Source organism: Panthera leo, chromosome C1 (assembly GCF_018350215.1).
Source record: "Panthera leo isolate Ple1 chromosome C1, P.leo_Ple1_pat1.1, whole genome shotgun sequence".
Classification (NCBI taxonomy): domain Eukaryota; kingdom Metazoa; phylum Chordata; class Mammalia; order Carnivora; family Felidae; genus Panthera; species Panthera leo.
Window position 1 is genome coordinate 212,269,346 of NC_056686.1, and position 17,665 is coordinate 212,287,010.

General features: G+C 45.1%; 1 pseudogene; it reads left to right on the forward strand.

Annotated features, from left to right (window-relative positions):
• The first annotated feature begins 8,849 nt into the window (after window positions 1-8,849).
• Window positions 8,850-12,066, forward strand: LOC122226093 (annotated as a pseudogene).
• Window positions 12,067-17,665: the final 5,599 nt, after the last annotated feature.

Here is a 17,665-nt window from a genome sequence, read left to right on the forward strand (position 1 = left end):
GGGAACTTTTTTTTTAAAAGTAATCTCTGTGCCCAAGGTGGGGCTTGAAATGATCCCGAGATCAAGAGTCGCGTGCTCCACAGACTGAGCAATCTGGCTTCCATTCTCTGCCCACCAAAGCCCATCAGGATTGTTCATTCGTGACTGACCTCCAATTTAAACAGGTTCATGGATCTCCCCATGGGGCTTTCAGGTCTATGCAAATCTGGAATTGCAGCTTGGACATCAGATTCTGAGTGAAGGAAAGAGGAACCCAGAGCAGAAAGAACAGGAATTTCCATTCTCTTTGCGCAAGAAGGGGGCCTGCTTTCCAGAACTGAACCTGGGTAGTGAGCTATTGGTACCTAACAAACTATACCAAACTTTAACAACCCAAAACAACAAAAAACATCTCTGGAACTTGGGAGCAAATTAAGTGGATTCACCAAACACAAAAGTTCTAAATGAAAGATTATACAATACAGTTTAGTAGCATATTAAAAGTTCAATAGGGCAAAGGATCTGAATAGATATTTCTCAAAGAAGATAAACAGCCAATAAGCACACGAAAAGATATTTAACATCACTAGTCATTAGGGAAGCAAATCAAACCCACAATGAGGTATCACTTAGGCATCTCATTAGGATGGCTCTTATCCATGAGGATGGCTAATAAAAAAAGAAAGGGGGGTGGGCCTGGCTGGCTCAGTTGGTAGAACATGTGACTCTTGATCTCAGGGTCATGAGTTCAAGCCCCGCATTGGTCATGGAGCCCACTTGTGGGGGAAAAAAGGGAGGGGGAGGGAAGAACAAGTGTCGGCAAGGATACGGAGCACTTGGAACCCTCGTGCGTTGATTGGTGGGAATGTAAAACGATGTAGCCACTATGGAAAACAGTTTGGTGGTTCCTCAGAAACCACTTGATGCAACAATTTTAATTCCAGGTATATACCCAAAAGAACTGAAAGCAGGGACTCAAACAGATACTTGTACATCGGTGCTCATGCAGCATTATTCACAATAACCCAAAGGTGGAAGCAGGCCCCAAAGTCCATCAGTAGATGAATTGATAAAGAAAACGTGGTCTATCCATACAGTGGGATAACTGAATGAAATTGCCACAACGTGGTACATACACGCTGCAACACGGATGAAAACCTCACGCTAAGTGAAATAGAACAGACACAAAAAGACAGCTACCGTCTGATTCCACTTACATGAGGTACCTAGAGTAGCCAAATTCATAGAGACAGAGAGTGGAGTCGAGGTTACCAAGGGAAGTGAGGAGAGGAGGGAGTGTTTAAAGGGCACAGAATTTATGTTGGGGATGATGAAAAAGTTCTGAAGTTGGATGCTGGTGATGGTTGCACAGCTCTGTAAATGTATTTAATGCCACTGAACTGTACGCTTTAAAAAGATTAAAATGACAAATTTTGTGTAATGTATATTTTACCACAATAGTAGATAGATGATAGATAATTAAAAAAAAAATTTTTTTTTATGTTTATTTATTTTTGAGGGACAGAGACAGAGCGTGAGCCGGGGAGGGGCAGAGAGAGAGGGAGACACAGAATCCCAAGCAGGCTCCAGGCTCTGAACTGTCAGCACAGAGCCCAGTGCTGGGTCCCTTCCTGGAGGCTGGCCACAGGTTGTACTCCCGCCACCCCAGAGACAGGCCAATGAGAGGGTACAAAAGCCCTACCCCTGCCTCCATCCAGAACAATCTGAGGGATAGTCCCAGCTCCAGAGCTCCCATGGGAACTGAGACCTCCATTTCAGCTGCATCCCAGCCCAGCTGTTCCTGTCCCCCATCTCCCTCTCTCCCCCCTCCTCCCCCCTCTCCCCTCCTCCTCCCACCCTTCCTCCCCCCACCCCCAGGCGCTGAGCCTGAGAGCCCTGCCCAGTAAACCTCCTTTTGCAAATTTCCCTCTCAGAGTCTGGGTCCCGGAGACCTGCCCAGTGACTCCACCTATACTTGGTCCAAAAAACTGAACCTCAATCTGATCTATTGTCTAGAAATACGAGGGGGCAGAGAACATGGTAAACACCACCCACAGGGATGTAATCAGCAAAACCAAGAGGAGGCCCATTCTGCAGGCAAATTACTTGATGTCATCGATGAACAAACAGCAAGAAAAATGAAAAGAGGGAAGGAAAATTCACAGACTGAAAGAGCCTCCAGGGGCTCCTGGGTGGCTCAGTCAGTTGAGCGTCCGATTCTTGATTTCAGCTCAGATCATGGTCTCACAGTTCATGGGATCGAGCCCCAAGATGGGCTCTGAGCTGACAACACAGAGTCTGCTTGGGATTCTCTCTCTCCCTCTCTCTGCCCCTCCTCCGTTCTCTCTCTCTCTCTCTCAAAACAAATAAACTCAAAAAGAAAGAAAGAAAGAAAGAAAGAAAGAAAGAAAGAAAGAAAGAAAGAAACTCCAAAGCCATGTGTGCCTCCTTTGAATGCAGGTTTGATAAGGGAAGTGAAAAAAAAAAAAAAATGATGAGCTAATCAAGGAAATCTGAACACTGAATATTTGATGACAGCAAGGAATTAATGTTTAACTTGTAAGATGTGATAATGGAATTATTGTTTTATTAAAAGAATCATTAACCTTTAAAGATACATATTGAAATATCTTAAACAAATTAATATAATGTTGGAAATATGTGGACAAAATATTGGGAAAATTGGAAATACGGATGAAATTATATAATATAGAAAATATATTTCAAAAATTTCTGAGGGTTGTGGGAAGGATGAGGGACAAATGAAACAAATTTGGACAAAGCTGGGGGCCGTGGGGTAGCAGGTTCTTTTTTCTGGTCTTTCTACTTTAATATGTGCTTGACAATGTCTCTAATAAATTTATTTTTATTTTTATTTTTTGAATTTTTTGAGAGAGATCATGCAGGTAAGCAAGCAGGGGAGAGGCAGGAGAGAGAGAGAGATTGAGAGAGAGAATCTCAAGCAGACTCCATGCCTGGCTTTTGGCCCAACTCAGGGCTGGATCTCATGACAGTGAGATCATGACCTGAGCAAAATCAAGATTTGCACACTTAACCGACTGAGCCACCCAGGCGCCCCAAAAGATTTTTTTAAAACATCAATTTGAACATAAAAGGTGGCATCCTATGTAATGGTAAAACACTTGGGTGGTTCTCAGCATGATCAAACGTATTCCCTCGAGGCCACAATCATGAGCTAACTAGGTCTGGAAGTCACAAAGCAAAAAGATGTGAAACAAGAAAACGGACACGAGAAATAGGACTAGTGAAAAGGAAGTTATGTGATTTGCAGATGACACAGTTGACTACTACAGAAAAACCAAATCAAGTGAAATACGTCACACTTATGACAGTGTAGCAAAGAGACTAAATGCGAGAAGAATAGACATTTGGTTTTTTTGTTCTTTTTAAATGTTTATTTTTGAGAGAGCACAAGCGGGGAGGGACAAAGGGAGAGGGAGACACAGAATCCGAAGCAGGCTCCAGGCTCTCAGCTGTCAGCACAGAGCCCAACGCGGGGCTCGAACCCACCAACTTCAAGACCATGACCTGAGTGGAAACCAAGAGTCACACACTTAACCACTGAGCCACCCAGGTGCCCTAAGACATGTTTTCTGATATGTTAATAACATTCAATTAGATTACATAATGGTGGGAAAGACTCTATCAAAATAACCAGGAAAAAACATTACTAGGGGGCGCCTGGGTGGCTCAGTTGGTTAAGCGTCGATTGATTTCGGCTCAGATCATGATCTCATGGTTTGAGTTCGAGCCCCGAGTTGAGCTCTGTGCTGACAGTGCAGAACCTGCCTGGGATTTTCTCTCTCTCCCTCTCTCTTTGCCCTCCCCCGCTATCTCACACACTCTCTCTCTCTCAAAATAAATAAACTTAAAAAAATTTTTTTAGGGGCGCCTGGGTGGCGCAGTCGGTTAAGCGTCCGACTTCAGCCAGGTCACGATCTCGCGGTCCGTGAGTTCGAGCCCCGCGTCGGGCTCTGGGCTGATGGCTCGGAGCCTGGAGCCTGTTTCCGATTCTGTGTCTCCCTCTCTCTCTGCCCCTCCCCCGTTCATGCTCTGTCTCTCTCTGTCCCAAAAATAAATAAAAAATGTTGAAAAAAAAATTTTTTTTAATAAAATAAGAGAAGAAACATGCAATTCTCCTTTAAAAAATTATTAGGATAAAAAAAAAAACATTATTTGGAGTAGCCTTAATAATAAATGTAAGAGATGTGTGAAGAAAGGTAAATTTTTTTCTTAGTGATATAAGTCACCTGTTCCAGGATGGAAAACTGACGGTTGTAAGAATGTCGGTCTTTCCAAATTAATGTTAGTGTTTTAATACAATTCTAACCAAAATGTGGGGAGTCTTTTATGCCGTTATTGAAACATACGGACATACAATAATTTCACGTACTGAAAGTGGATAACGTAATAAGTCTGACATGCATACTCATGTCAAACCATGACCACAGTCAAGAGAGCGGACCACCCATCACTTGTGCCCCTAGGCACTCTCTCCCTTCTTTCCTTCTTTGCCTCCCCCTCTCCCTTCCCTGGTCTTCAGCAACCACTGATCTGCTTCCTACCATCATGGATCAGTTTGCATTTTCTGGAATTTTATAGCTGTGCAATCATCTATATAGCACCTACTCTTTTTCATCTAACTGCTTTTACCTAGCATAATTATTTACAAATCCACCCACCCTGTTGTGCATATCAATAGCTCCTTTTCAGTCTTGTTTTTTTTTTTTTTGTTTTTTTTTTTTTCTAAGTACGCTCTACATTGAATGTGGGGCTTGAACTCACAACCAAGATATCAAGAGTCGTATGCTGTATGGACTGAGCCAGCCAGGCGCCCCTCAACAGCTCCTTTTCATTGTTGAGTGGTATTTCATTGTATGGATATACTAAATTTTATATCTTTTTTATTTTTTATTAATCTTTGAGAGAGAGAGAAAGAGGACAAGTGGGGAGGGGTAGAGAGAGAGGGAGACACAGAATCTGAAGCAGGCTCCAGGCTCTGAGCTGTCAGCACAGAGCCCGACCCGGGGCCCGAACCCGCGAACCATGAGATCATGACCGGAGCCAAAGTCGGATGCTTTAACCGACTGAGCCACCCAGGCGCCCCATGGATATACTAAATTGTAATCAGTAGTTGAACTTGCAAATATGAAATCTAAGAATAATGAAGGTCAGCTGTATATACTGAAATGTATTACAAGGAACTGCCTCTCACGACTGTGGGGGCTGCCAGAGGGGGCTGGCAAGCCCAGAATCCACAAGGGCAACCCGTCAGGAAGGGCTGACTAGAACTCCACGCCCACAAGAGTTGAACTACACAGGCAGAATTTCTTCTTTCGGGAATCTTCCACCCTGCTCTTTAAAGCCTTTCAACTGTTTGAATTAGGCCCCCTTAGATTATGTAGGATAATCTCTCTTAACATCAATTGCCTATAAACTTTCATCACCTCACCAAACACCTTCCTGGCAACACCTAGGCTAGTTCTGACTCCAGAACTGGGGGCTGTAGCCTAGCCAGGTTGAGACATCAAAAGGCCATCACAGTCACTGGACGAAACCACGCTGTAGCTGCAATACTGAAGACAGAGGACTATGATAAAAGCTACGTATTATCCCGCTTCACGTTTAATAACGAACATGACAGAACACAAGAGCCAGTGTTCTTGTGCTGGAAAAATCTCGCGAATGAATGGGAGAATAAAACCGGCGACACTGAAAGGGCATGGCACGTCTGGCCCTCCCAAAAAAAATGCATTTAAAGATGCAGGGGGTTTTGTTTAAGGAGAGCTCAATTCGGGAAAAGTTGGAACACTCCCGACACTGGATGGGCTCACAATAAGCTTTTACTGCCGCGGGCTCTGAAACTGCTCAGCCGAAGACAAATCTCCCACACTGTTCGAGAGACGTGTGGAAGGCAAGGGCGTGCGCGAGGAAATTAACGAGCTACTTTTTGGGTTGGATCAGAGGACAGCAGTGGAAGCAGTTCCTTGTCGAACAGTGTGATATGTTCTAGAATAGATGACCTTTCTTTTACCAGTGGAAGCAGGTCGTTGAGGAAACAGCCTCGCTTTCCCCTCCAGCAGGCAAATGGACGAAACCGCAGACCCCTCTCAGCGAGGGGGCATCTCCTTGCTTTTGGTTACGAGGGACGCGCTGCCGCTTTCTTACTTTGTGAGTCGCCCCGTGCAAACTACAAAGGCTGTCGACGTTTTGGAAGCGCTAAACACGTTTTTTGCCAAATCGGTTGTGCCTGGAAAGAAACGCTTCATTCTCTGGCCAGATGGACCTCCCGCAAAGCTTATTTTGCAAACTCGAGTGATAAAGAGAGCTCTGCACGTCGTCATCGCTCGATGCTTTTTACGCAGACCGGCACAGGCAGTAGAGACTTGCCCAATATCTCTGAGAGATGTGTTGTCAACATTCATCAAAGTCATCAACTCTGTCGGAAGCAGGTCCCTCCATCACTGCATTTGAAAAAGTTCACGAGGAAATGGGAAAACAGTTTATAGAGGGCTTCTCACTGGCTTTTAAAGAACAAGTTCTTTTTTATTTTTTAATGTCTTTAAATATTTATTTTTGAGAGAGAGAGAGAGAGAGAGACAGAGAGAGAGAGACAGAGAGACAGAGAGACAGAGTGAGCAGGAGAGGGGCAGAGAGAGAGAGAACAGAATCCCAAGCAGGCTTCAGGCTCTGAGCTGTCGGCACAGAGCCCGATGTAGGGCTCAAACCCATGAACTATGAGATCAGGACCTGAGCTGAAGTCAGGGGCTTAACCGACTGAGCCACCCAGGCACCCCAGAATGTTACTATTCTTTGAGAAAACCCTGTCTTCACCTAGTGAAGCAAGCCTTGGACGCTTAGATATATATCTATCCAAATCAAGATTTTCTGGACTTATACCAGAAAAAAAGAAAGCTGTTACAAACATTTTCATACAATTTTTGTGTGTGTGGACACATTTTAATTTCTCCTGAGTAAATACTTAGAAACAGAACTGGAGTCATAGCGTAGGTATATGTTTAACTTTACAGTATTATAAACTGTCGGTGTAGCTGTATGTTGAATTTTATAATAAACGGCCACTTTCCAAAATGGCCGTACCATTTGACATTTTACTGGCAATGAGTAAGAGATTTGGCTCCATAGCCTTGACAGCATTTGCCCTGCCAGTAGTCTTAACTTTAGCCATGCTGGTGGGTAGACAGTGGTATCTCTTTGTGGTTTTGATTTGTATTTCTCTGATGGCTAATGATGTTGAGCACTTTTTCATGTGCTTTTTTTTTTTTTTTTTTGCAAATTCAGATGTCTTCTTTTATAAAGTGTCTGTTTAAGACTAGTCTTTTTATTGGGTTATCTTTTTCTTGAGGACTTATAATCCTTTATAGTTTATGGGTACAAATCCTTTATCGGGAATTCATTTGTGAATATTTTCTCCCAACTTATGGTTGTCTTTTCATTTTCTTAACAGTGTCTCCTGATGAGGGGCACCTGGCTGACTCAGTCAGTGGAGCGTGCGACTCTTGATCTCTGGGTTGTGAGTTAGAATCCCACGATGGGTGTAGAGATTGCTTTAAAAAATAAAATCTTAAAAATAAATAAATAGGGGCGCCTGGGTGGCTCAGTCGGTTAAGCGGCCGACTTCGGCTCAGGTCATGATCTCGCGGTCCATGAGTTCGAGCCCCGCGTCCGGCTCTGTGCTGACAGCTCGGAGCCTGGAGCCTGTTTCAGATTCTGTGTCTCCCTCTCTCTGACCCTCCCCCATTCATGCTCTGTCTCTCTCTGTCTCAAAAATAAATAAACGTTAAAAAAAAATTAAAAAAAAAAAGAAAATCTTTAAAAAATAAATAAATAAATAAAACACAAAACAAACAAAAAGTGCCTTCCGATGAGCAGACATTTTAATTTTTTTTTTTAATGTTTATTTAGTTTTGAGACAGAGAGAGACAGAGCATGAACGGGAGAGGGCCAGACAGAGAGGGAGATACAGAATCCGAAGCAGGCTCCAGGCTCTGAGCTGTCAGCCCAGAGCCCGACGCGGGGCTCGAACTCACTGACAGTGAGATCATGACCTGAGCCAAGTCGGACGCTTAACTGACTGAGCCACCCAGGCGCCCCCCGATGAGCAGACATTTTAATTTTGATGAAGTCCCATTTAACATTTTTCCCCATTTATAGTTAATGCCTTTTGTATCCTAAGAAATCTTTCCCTACCCTAAGCCATAAAGATATTCTCCTTTGTTTTCTTCTAGAGGTTTCGTAGTTCTATGTTCTGTATTCAGGTCTGTGATCCACCGTGCATTAATTCTTATATATAGGGTGGAGTAAAAGTTGAGGTTCATTTTTTTTAAATATAAATAACCTAGTTTTCTAAACACTATTTGTTGAGAAGACTGTCTTTTCCCCCCATTGAATGCCTTAATACCATTTTAAAAAATCAATCAAATCAATATATGAGGAATTACTCCCAGAATACCTTCTCTATTTCATTGATATATTTATCCTCACAACAGTAAGCACTGCCTTGGTTTCTGCAGCTTTCTAATAAATCTTGAATTCATTTAGTGTGAGTCCTCCAGCTTTGTTTCTTTTATTTTTCAAGGCCATTTTAGCTATTCTAGTCCTTTGCATTTCCATACTTTTAAGTCATCTTGTCAACGTCCACTAAAAACGTTGCCGAGACTATGATGATTGGATTGAATCTATAAATAAATTTGGAGAGGATGACGTCTTAACAATATTGTGTCTTCTCATCCACAAACGGGGTATATCTCTCCAGTTCCCTAGTTATTTCAGTTCTCGCAATGTCTTCTCATCTTTTGCTGCAGTTATTTTGGCGGTGAGGAAGATGCATGGGAGGAGGCTCCCGCCAGGACAGCAGCCGCGCGTGTGGCGAGGGAGGGAGCGGCGAGTAGCGGCCGCCAGGGCGGCGCCCGAGAGCGGGGTGGTGCGCGGACTGGAGAGCCGAGTGGGCCCCCCTCTGCCTGCCCTTCTCTTCCGGTCCGCACGAGACCCTGAGCAGCACCTTGGGCCAAAATCCATGAAAGGGCGCCCGACGCTAACCACAAGGGGGCGCACGAGCCCTCAGAAAAAGAACAGCAAGAAGCAACTGAACATATGGATGAAGTACAAAATGCAATAGTCAGACTTAATGGCCAAGCCAGTAAGGACACTTTGCAAAGACAACAGAAACATAACAAACCCCGCCAACCATTTTTTCAGGAGGGGTCGGAGCTGGTGGCCCAAATTCCACATCTGGGGGAACGACATTTGTCAGCCATCCTCAAGTATCTGCACCGCTTAGGGAGGAGGATGAAGATGTGAGCATTGTTCGCCAAGAGTGGAAGCGACAGAACTTCAAGGTATTAAATCAGGTGACAGAATAGATTTTTATCTTGGTGAAAACCTCACTTCGAAAACAAAGTGCTTTCCAAAGAAGTTCATCGGAGTGTTGATCCACCCCCAGGGCTCACGGAAGTCAAGTGGAAATCTGGAAAGGATTTGGCAAAACGTTCAAGTCCGACTCAGAATCAAGCCAGCAGGAGGAGAGAGCGTGGGAGCCAGAGGGTGTCCTCCTCTGGTTTACTGACCAGTCTGCGCAGGTGCGGGTGAGTGGGGCGGGGCAATCAGAGAGGACATGTGGCAAATCCATGGCAGCACTCCTTGGCTCCCGACATGGATGATGAAGAAGAGGAAGGAGAAGATGATGACGGAGGAGGAATGGAAGATATTGACAAAGTGAGGATGAAGATGATGTTGAGCGGGAGGAAGGGGAAGGACGAGGAGGGAGAAGCCGACTCATGGAACAGGGATGGATTCCAGCCTTCCTTCCTAAATCGTCTCCAGTTCCTGGGAGCAAATTGCAGCCTTTCCCCCCCCCCCCCCCCTCTTGTGCTCTGTCGCCCTGTTTTTTGAGGTCCCGTTTCTCTCTTTTACACCAGCAAAGGCTCTCAACTATCTGGGGAGGAAAAAACCTTGAGCAGAATACATTGGCGGGAAAAATCTCTACTCCTTTCTGTTCCAAATTCATTTTCATCCCTTCCTGTCTCAACAAAAACTTTATGGAATCAACACCGCCGGGGAGCGGGGAACAAAACCAAACCACCTTCTGCTCCCTTAATTCGCTGGCCGCTGAAGGGCGCTAGGCCCCTGTGTAGAAGGGCATAGAAGTCTAGCTTCTCCCCTCCTATCTCCGTCTGTGGGCTAAGTAAGAGATTACACTGCGTCTCCATGTGCGTATAGACGGTTGGCATTTACCAACGTGTATCAGTCCACCTTCTCTTGTGTAAGAAAAAAAATTTTTAGGGGCACCCTGGTGGCTCGGTTAGTTAAGAGCGTCTGACTCAATTTCAGCTCAGGTCACGATCTCACAGCTCGTGAGATTGAGCCCCGCATTGGGCCCTGCACCGACAGCACGGAGCCCGCTTGGGATTCTCTCTCTCCCTCTGTGCCCCTCCCGCCCCCTCAAAATAAATAAAATAAACATGAAAGTTTTTTTTAACTTTAAAAAATGGGGTTATGAAAGGTCAGCAAAGGGTGGATTTGAGATGTTTGGGTGGATTAAAGGAGGCATTTTGACATTTGGCTTCTCCTTTGGCACGTTTAATTGTGATGTGTTTTACTTTTACAGGTTTTGACTTTAAATTTGTTAGTTCACATACAGTATCAAATTAGTTTCAGGTGTAGAATTTAGTGATTCAAAATGCACGTACAACAGCCAGTGGCCGTCACAAGTGCACTTTTTAATCCCCATCACTTATTTAACCCATCTCCCCCCCCCCCCCCCGCCCCCCACCTCCTCCCTGGTATGATCGTGATGTTTAATAGACATCTCTGCATGTAAAATGACACTTTAGAAATAAAATTTTCTCCTAATAATGACTTGAGCCCTGCCTCTTGGTGAGACAATCAGCAGAACCTGTAGGATTTTATCTGGAATTGACCTGCTTCCATTGTGGAGTGTTTATTTAAAATTTGTATTTTGTGTCCCTGGAAAGCTGATGCTCAGTTTTAAAAGTAAAAATTGCACAGGGGCGCCTGGGTGGCTTAGTTGGTTAAGTGTCCAACTTCAGCTCAGGTCATGATCTCACCGTTTGTGAGTTCAAGCCCCGCATCCGGCTCTGTGCTGATGGTGCAGAGCCTGCTTGGGATTCTCTCTCTCCTTCTCTCTGTCCCTCCCATGTTTGTGCACTCTCTCTCTCTCTCTCTCTCTCAAAATAAATAAACTTAAAAAAAAAGTTTTTAAAGATATCATCCACTGTCTTATATTTTTCTGATAAGAATGTAGCCATTATTCTTACCCGTGTTCCTTTGCAGGTAATAGGTCTTTATTGAGTGGCTGTTTTAGTCTTTGTTTTTGAACAATTCGGTTATGATGTGCAGAGGTGTGGCTTTCTTCTTGGCTCTGGGGGTTGTTTCTCATCAAATTTAGAAAATTCCAATCATTATTTTTCAAAGAGATATTTTTCAGCTCCATTCATTCTCTCCTGTCCTCCGTGGACTCAATTACACGTACATGAGGCAATTTGATATGGTCACTGAGGCTCTCTTCAGTTTTTTCCCCAATCTTTTTTCTCTTTGAGCTTCAGTTTGGATAGTGTAGGGGAAGTTCTGGGCTTGGAGCCCCTGTAACAACAGATAAGTTAACAAGAGAAAAATCACACAAATTTCTTTAATGTAAGTTTTACGTGCCACGGGAGCCTTCACAAGGAAATGAAGACCTAAGCAGTGAAGCCTAACTGTTGTTAAGTTTGACAGAGTGGAGAGCTGTGGGCACGCCTGGTATCCGACTCTTGCTTTCTGCTGGGGTCATGATCTCACGGTTCGTGGGTTCGAGCCCCACATCGGGCTCTGTGCTGACACGGCAGAGCCTGCTTGGAATTCTCTCTGTCCCTCTCTGTCTGCCCCTCCCCTGCTCATTCTCTCTCAAAAAATAAAAAAAAAGAAAGAGTGGAGGGTCGTGGGAACATGTGACAGGACCAAAGAAAGAGAAGGTATGACCTGAGTTCATGCAACGGGGGCAAATCCCATTCCTTCATCTCCTCTTGGTGTCCCTGTCTTCAGAGATAAGGGTGCTCCTTTCACTGAAGGGCCTATGACCCGCCTCAGGGAAGGTCACAGAGTCCTTCCGGAATCTGCTCTCACATTCCTTCCGCTTGAAATACTCAATATGCCAAGCTGCTGCTGTATTTTGGGATAGCGTGTGCCAAACTCTGTCAATAATTTCTATTGAACTGTCCTCTGGTTAACTGATCCTTTCTTCTGCTGTTAAGCCCTTCTAGTGAATTTTTTGAGATATTTTGTTTTTCGGTTCTAGGCTTTCCATTTGGTTCCCTTCTTAGAGTTTTCATAGCTCTCCAGAAACACCTCCATTTCTTTATTATATATACTCCTCTTCTGCAAATTGTTTAACATATTTATGATTGAAGTCTTTGCCTTCATATTTCAATATGTGAGTTATGTGTTTATCGACTTTATGATCGCGGACTACATTTTCATACTTCATTGCATGTCTAGTAATTTTTAATTTTTTTTTAATGTTTGAGAGAGAGAGAGACAGAGAGTGGGTGAGGGGCAGAGAGAGAGAGGGAGACACAGAATCCGAAGCAGGCTCCAGACTCGGAGCCATCAGCACAGAGCCCAACGCGGGGCTCGAACTCATGAGCTGAGATCATGACCCGGGCTGAAGTCGGACGCTTAACTGACGGAGCCACCCAGGCGCCCCTGTAGTAATTTTTTTTTAAAAGTCAGCTCTATGCCCAAGGTGGGGCTCAACCTCATGACTCCAAGATGAAGAGTCACATGCCCTACAGACTGAGCCAGCCAGGTGCCCCTAGCAATTTTTTGCTTACTGGACATTGTGGATGATGCACTGTAGACAGTCTGATTTCTATTATCCTTCTCTGAACACTGTTGAGTTTTGTAGGCAATTAAATTCCTAACACATCATCTTGAGCATGAGGAGGGGCTCAGTTTCAGGCTTGAGGCTTTGTTAGGGTGAGCCTATTTTGGTTTTGCGTTTTGCCCGGCATCCTAGGCTCAGTCCTTAGGTGTGTGATGTGACTGTTACTTCTGAATTGTGACCTTTCTAAGTCTCAGAGAAAAGCTTGAAGTGCTTATTAAAAGCCTCTATCTAACTGGGCAGAATTTGAACTCCAAACTCTGCCTCCCCAGCACTCGGCAGCTGCTGGCATCTATAGCCAGCTCTGTTAACTTTCCAGTTGTTTTCCCCTGGGCTCGTTAGAATCTTGGCCTGTGCATACACAATGTAGGACTTGGCTGAGAATTTGAAGGCAGTTAAGTGTGCAGGTCTTATGGCTCAGTGTCTCTTTTATTTTCAGGAAAATTTCCAGACTTAAACTCCAAACGGACTCCTCAGCGCAATAAGACAGGCCCCCTTTCTGATTAAACTCTGTGTCTGGGGATCCATGCTAACTCATGGGTACCCAACAGGAGAAAACTGGCTAAACGTGGATCTCACTCAGTACCCTTGTCTTCTAAGGGTGATAGACATCTGCTTCAGTTTCTATCTGGTATTATCTGTCCAACAACTTTAAAAGCTGATTTATATTTTGTACAGTTTATAATTGTTAACAGAACGGTCTGTTTTCAGACACTCCATCATTACCAGAATCAAACCCTAACTTAACTGTATTTTAAATGCAAATACATCTTATCTAATGCATTAGTGAACACATATAATTCTATCACAAAAGTTGTGCATAAATACTTTAATAAATTTACGTCAATATAATTGGTTTCCCTTGTAATCCTTTCTTTTAAAGCAAATAATCTTGAGAACGTTATTCTGAGAGGTTCAAAGTCTTTACCAGGACCCCCTACATGCAAATGTTAAGAACTCCTGGCCTAGGTTCTCTCCTGCTGCTATCACAGCTTTCCCTGCATTTGGGGGAAGGACTTTCTCCCGGGTTCCTTCGTTTATCACTTACTGAGTACCTACTGCATGTCAGGCACTGTCCTAGGCCCCTGGGACAGAACAATGACATCAAGCCCCTCTACTCAGAGGTTGGCAGGGATACATGTGTGCTTTTCATGTTTCCACGTGGAGGGCCCAGCAGTAGAGGAACTCTCCAGGCCTTTTCCCGCCGTTGCTGGGTTACCTGAACTGCGGGGGATAGCCACTGGCTCCTATCTAGAAATTGGAGAGAATGAGCCTGTTGAAAGGCTCTAAGCCGAGGGCTGCTTGCTCCTCCCCTCTCCACCTCAGCCAAGGGTCACAGAGGGTCACAGCGCACACCGCTCTACTGTCTGCCCAGGTTTTCTAAGGGTGGGGAAGGGAGTTTCAGGCAGGAAGGAGGGCTCATCTGTCAAATGCTGCAAGGAAGCAAGGGGACATAAGTCACAATGCTAGGGACAAGGAGTGGGACGCAGGAGTGTGGTCCTTCTCAAAGTTTGGCAATGAAGGCAAGTGGCAACAGCTGGGTGGGGAGGTCGGGTCAGGGGACAATTCTTTTGACGAGAAAACTTTTGGCACTTTTTTAGGCTGAGGGGAAACAGATTGAGATACAAAGAGACCGTGAACCAAGCCTACAAAAATGGGATACCTCTGGGAAAGGGCACAGGCCAACCATTCCATGAAATTGAGTTCTCTGTGCATTCCACAGCATCTCTTAGTGTGCTGAGTGGACTTCCTGCAGACTCCCAAGCCCCATCACTTAATCCAAGTGTAAATTTGAAGTTAAAGACACATTGGCCTGGGAGCACCTGGGTGGCTCAGTTAAGTGTCCAACTCTTGATGTCGGCTCAGGTCATGATCTTCCAGCTCGTGGGCACAGACAGCACAGCACAGACCCTGCTTGGGATTTTTTTCTCTCTGCCCTTCCCTCGCTTGTGCGCGCTCTTTAATGTGTTAAATAAACATTGAAAAAAAAAAAAAAACACCACGGGGCACCTGGGAGGCTCCATCGACTTTGGCTCAGGTCATGATCTCACTGCTGGTGAGTCCGAGCCCCACTTCAGGCTCTGCATTGACAGCTCGGAGCCTGGAGTGTGCTTCAGAGTCTCTAATATAAAATGAAACAGAAGAAAAAAAAAAAGTAAAAGAAAAAAAAACACATTGCCCTGAAACGCAGCCTTAGGTTTCCACATCCTTGTGGATGTGCTGCCACCTACTGGAAGAATGACAGAAGTGGCGACAACCATTTGCCAACGGGCGCTACTTTTCTAAAATGGCTGCAAAACCTTCACCCAGCCCACCAACCTGGAGACCAGACCAGTGTCTGGGAGGGAAGAATTAAGACATTTGCAGGATTCTAGTCCCTAAAGGTAAGCATTAATGCTCCTCCTTCGCCCTCCAGGGTGACGGACTACCCTCCAACCTCCTCTCCATTCCACATAAGTCAGCACACCACCCCCTGGAACAACCAGTAATAACAGGACTGGACTGTCCCCGATTTAATGGTGAGGAACCGAACAGCAGAAAGGGAGAACGAACCTTACTTTTCCGCCCACATCAGGTGTATGGAGGGGCTGAGGGAAGGGCCTGAGGGAAGGCACACCATCAGCAGCATTCGCTTATTAAAGTAGATGTGTACAGTGATTCTAGATTTTTATGTTTATTTTTGAGACAGGGAAGGAGGGGCAGAGAGGGGAACAGAAGATCCGAAGTGGGCTCAGGACTGACAACAGAGCCCGATTTGGGGCTTGAACTCACAAACCAGATCATGACCTGAGCCAAAGTCAGATGCTTAACTGACTGCACCAGCCAGACACCCCAAGAGCAATTCTAATGGTGGAATACGTTTCCCTTCCCTTCAGCAAGGGAACCCACAGACACCCCACACCTCTAGGGCTGTGAAGTCCTATTTAGTAACAGGTACTTAAGCACTGGCTGTGCTGGGCCTGGACTCATAGCAACCCTGGTCTCTGTTCCTAATGGCCAAATAACTTTTCAGGTTTATTTAAACCTCTAGGCCTGCCAGGTAGAGTAGCCAACCAAGGCAAGCACCTACACGAGAGAAGGCTGTAGGGTCACGACAGCCCTAGAATCCTCCTTTGCTAGGTCTCAGGAGACGCAAACACCAACCTCACAGGCCTTGCTAGCCCAGTTTTGGGACACTGTTTTGCCCAGATGCAAATTTTGACATTAGGCAGTCTGAACTCCACTGAGTGAACAGCAACTTTTGAATCCAGAGAAACACAGGCTGCCAAGCTTTTTTTTAAGTTTATCCAAGAACATCTGCTTGCTGGCTTGACCTTCATAGCAGCAACAAGCTTCCACTGGTGCGCTCACCCTCAAAGCAGGCCATCATAGCTATCCCCCATATCCACAAGACTAGCTTAAGCTGCAAAAAATATGCATACAGCTGAGATTTCCTTAACCCACAGTGAAACTCAACCAGGCCTAAAACGAACATTTACTTACAAAAACACTTTTTTGATGTTTATTTTTAAGAGAGAACGTGAGCAAGGGAGGGGCAGAAAGAGAGCTCCAGGCTCTGAGCTGTCAGCAGAGCCTGACGTGGGGCTTGAACTCATGAACCGTGATCATGACCGGAGCAGAAGTCAAATACTTAACTGAACCACCCTGGAGCCCCTTTTCTTTGTACACTCACATTAAAAATGTATTGTAAGAGACACCTGGGTGACTCCATTGGTTACGCGTCACAAGCGGTCCGCAGAGGCCACTTCCATCCTGTCCTCCTCTCTCTGCCCCTCCCCTGCTCTCAAAAATAAAGATTTTATTTGGCTAAAATGCAAGAGTTGGTTTTTTAAATGTTTGAGAGCAAGCACAAGCAGGGGACAGAGAGGACCGAGAACCCCAAGCAGGCAATCCCACAAACCCCAGAGATCATGACCTGAGCCAAATCAAGATTTTTTTTTTTTTTTTTTTTTAATGGTTTGTAATGGGGCACCTGGGTGGCTCTCTCAGTTGAGCATCCCACTCAATTTCAGTTCAGGTCATGATCTCACGGTTTGTGGGATCAAGTCCCAGGTCAGGCTCTGCGCTGACAGCTCAGAGCCTGCTTGGGGTTCTTGCACTCTCAAAGTAAGTGTTGAAACTAAAAAGTCACATGCTCTACCAGCCAGACACCCACCTACATTTTGATTTGGCACTTTGACTAGTCTAAAACAGGTGGTTAGAGTCCATGGGCTTTTTGGATGGCTGTTTTAACATCTCTGCTCCGCAGCATCTAGGGCATCATTCAGTAATCCTGTTAATCTGCTGGCACAGACCTTGGGGCCCTTGATTATTAGTAGTGCTAGAGGGAATAAGGAGTAAATTAGTGAATACTGAGTATCGTGTAATACCAAAGCCCTTACTTGGTTGGTTGAGCCAGAGGTTGTTGGAAGATTTACAAAACACAAGGGCCCACCTACTGGACTTGGTTTTCTTCCCCAGGCTCACCATAATCCCCAAGCCCCCACCGTTCCATCCGTCTAGCACAAATTCTATTGAATTGTCGCCAATTCCAGAATCCATGCTCTCAGCTGCAGGTTTCAGGAGGCCTGACCGATGTGCTCCTAGCCCCTCTCCAGAGTACTTCTTCAGAACACCTGATCCTCAGGCCTGCAACAAACAGGATAAGCCACAGCAGATTTCCAACAAGTCTTTCAAGTCACTTTACCAACCACCTCACCAAAACTTGTAGCCGGGATACTTGAACCCAATGTAACGAGCATTTCCAGGGCAGGGGGTGGGGTGGGG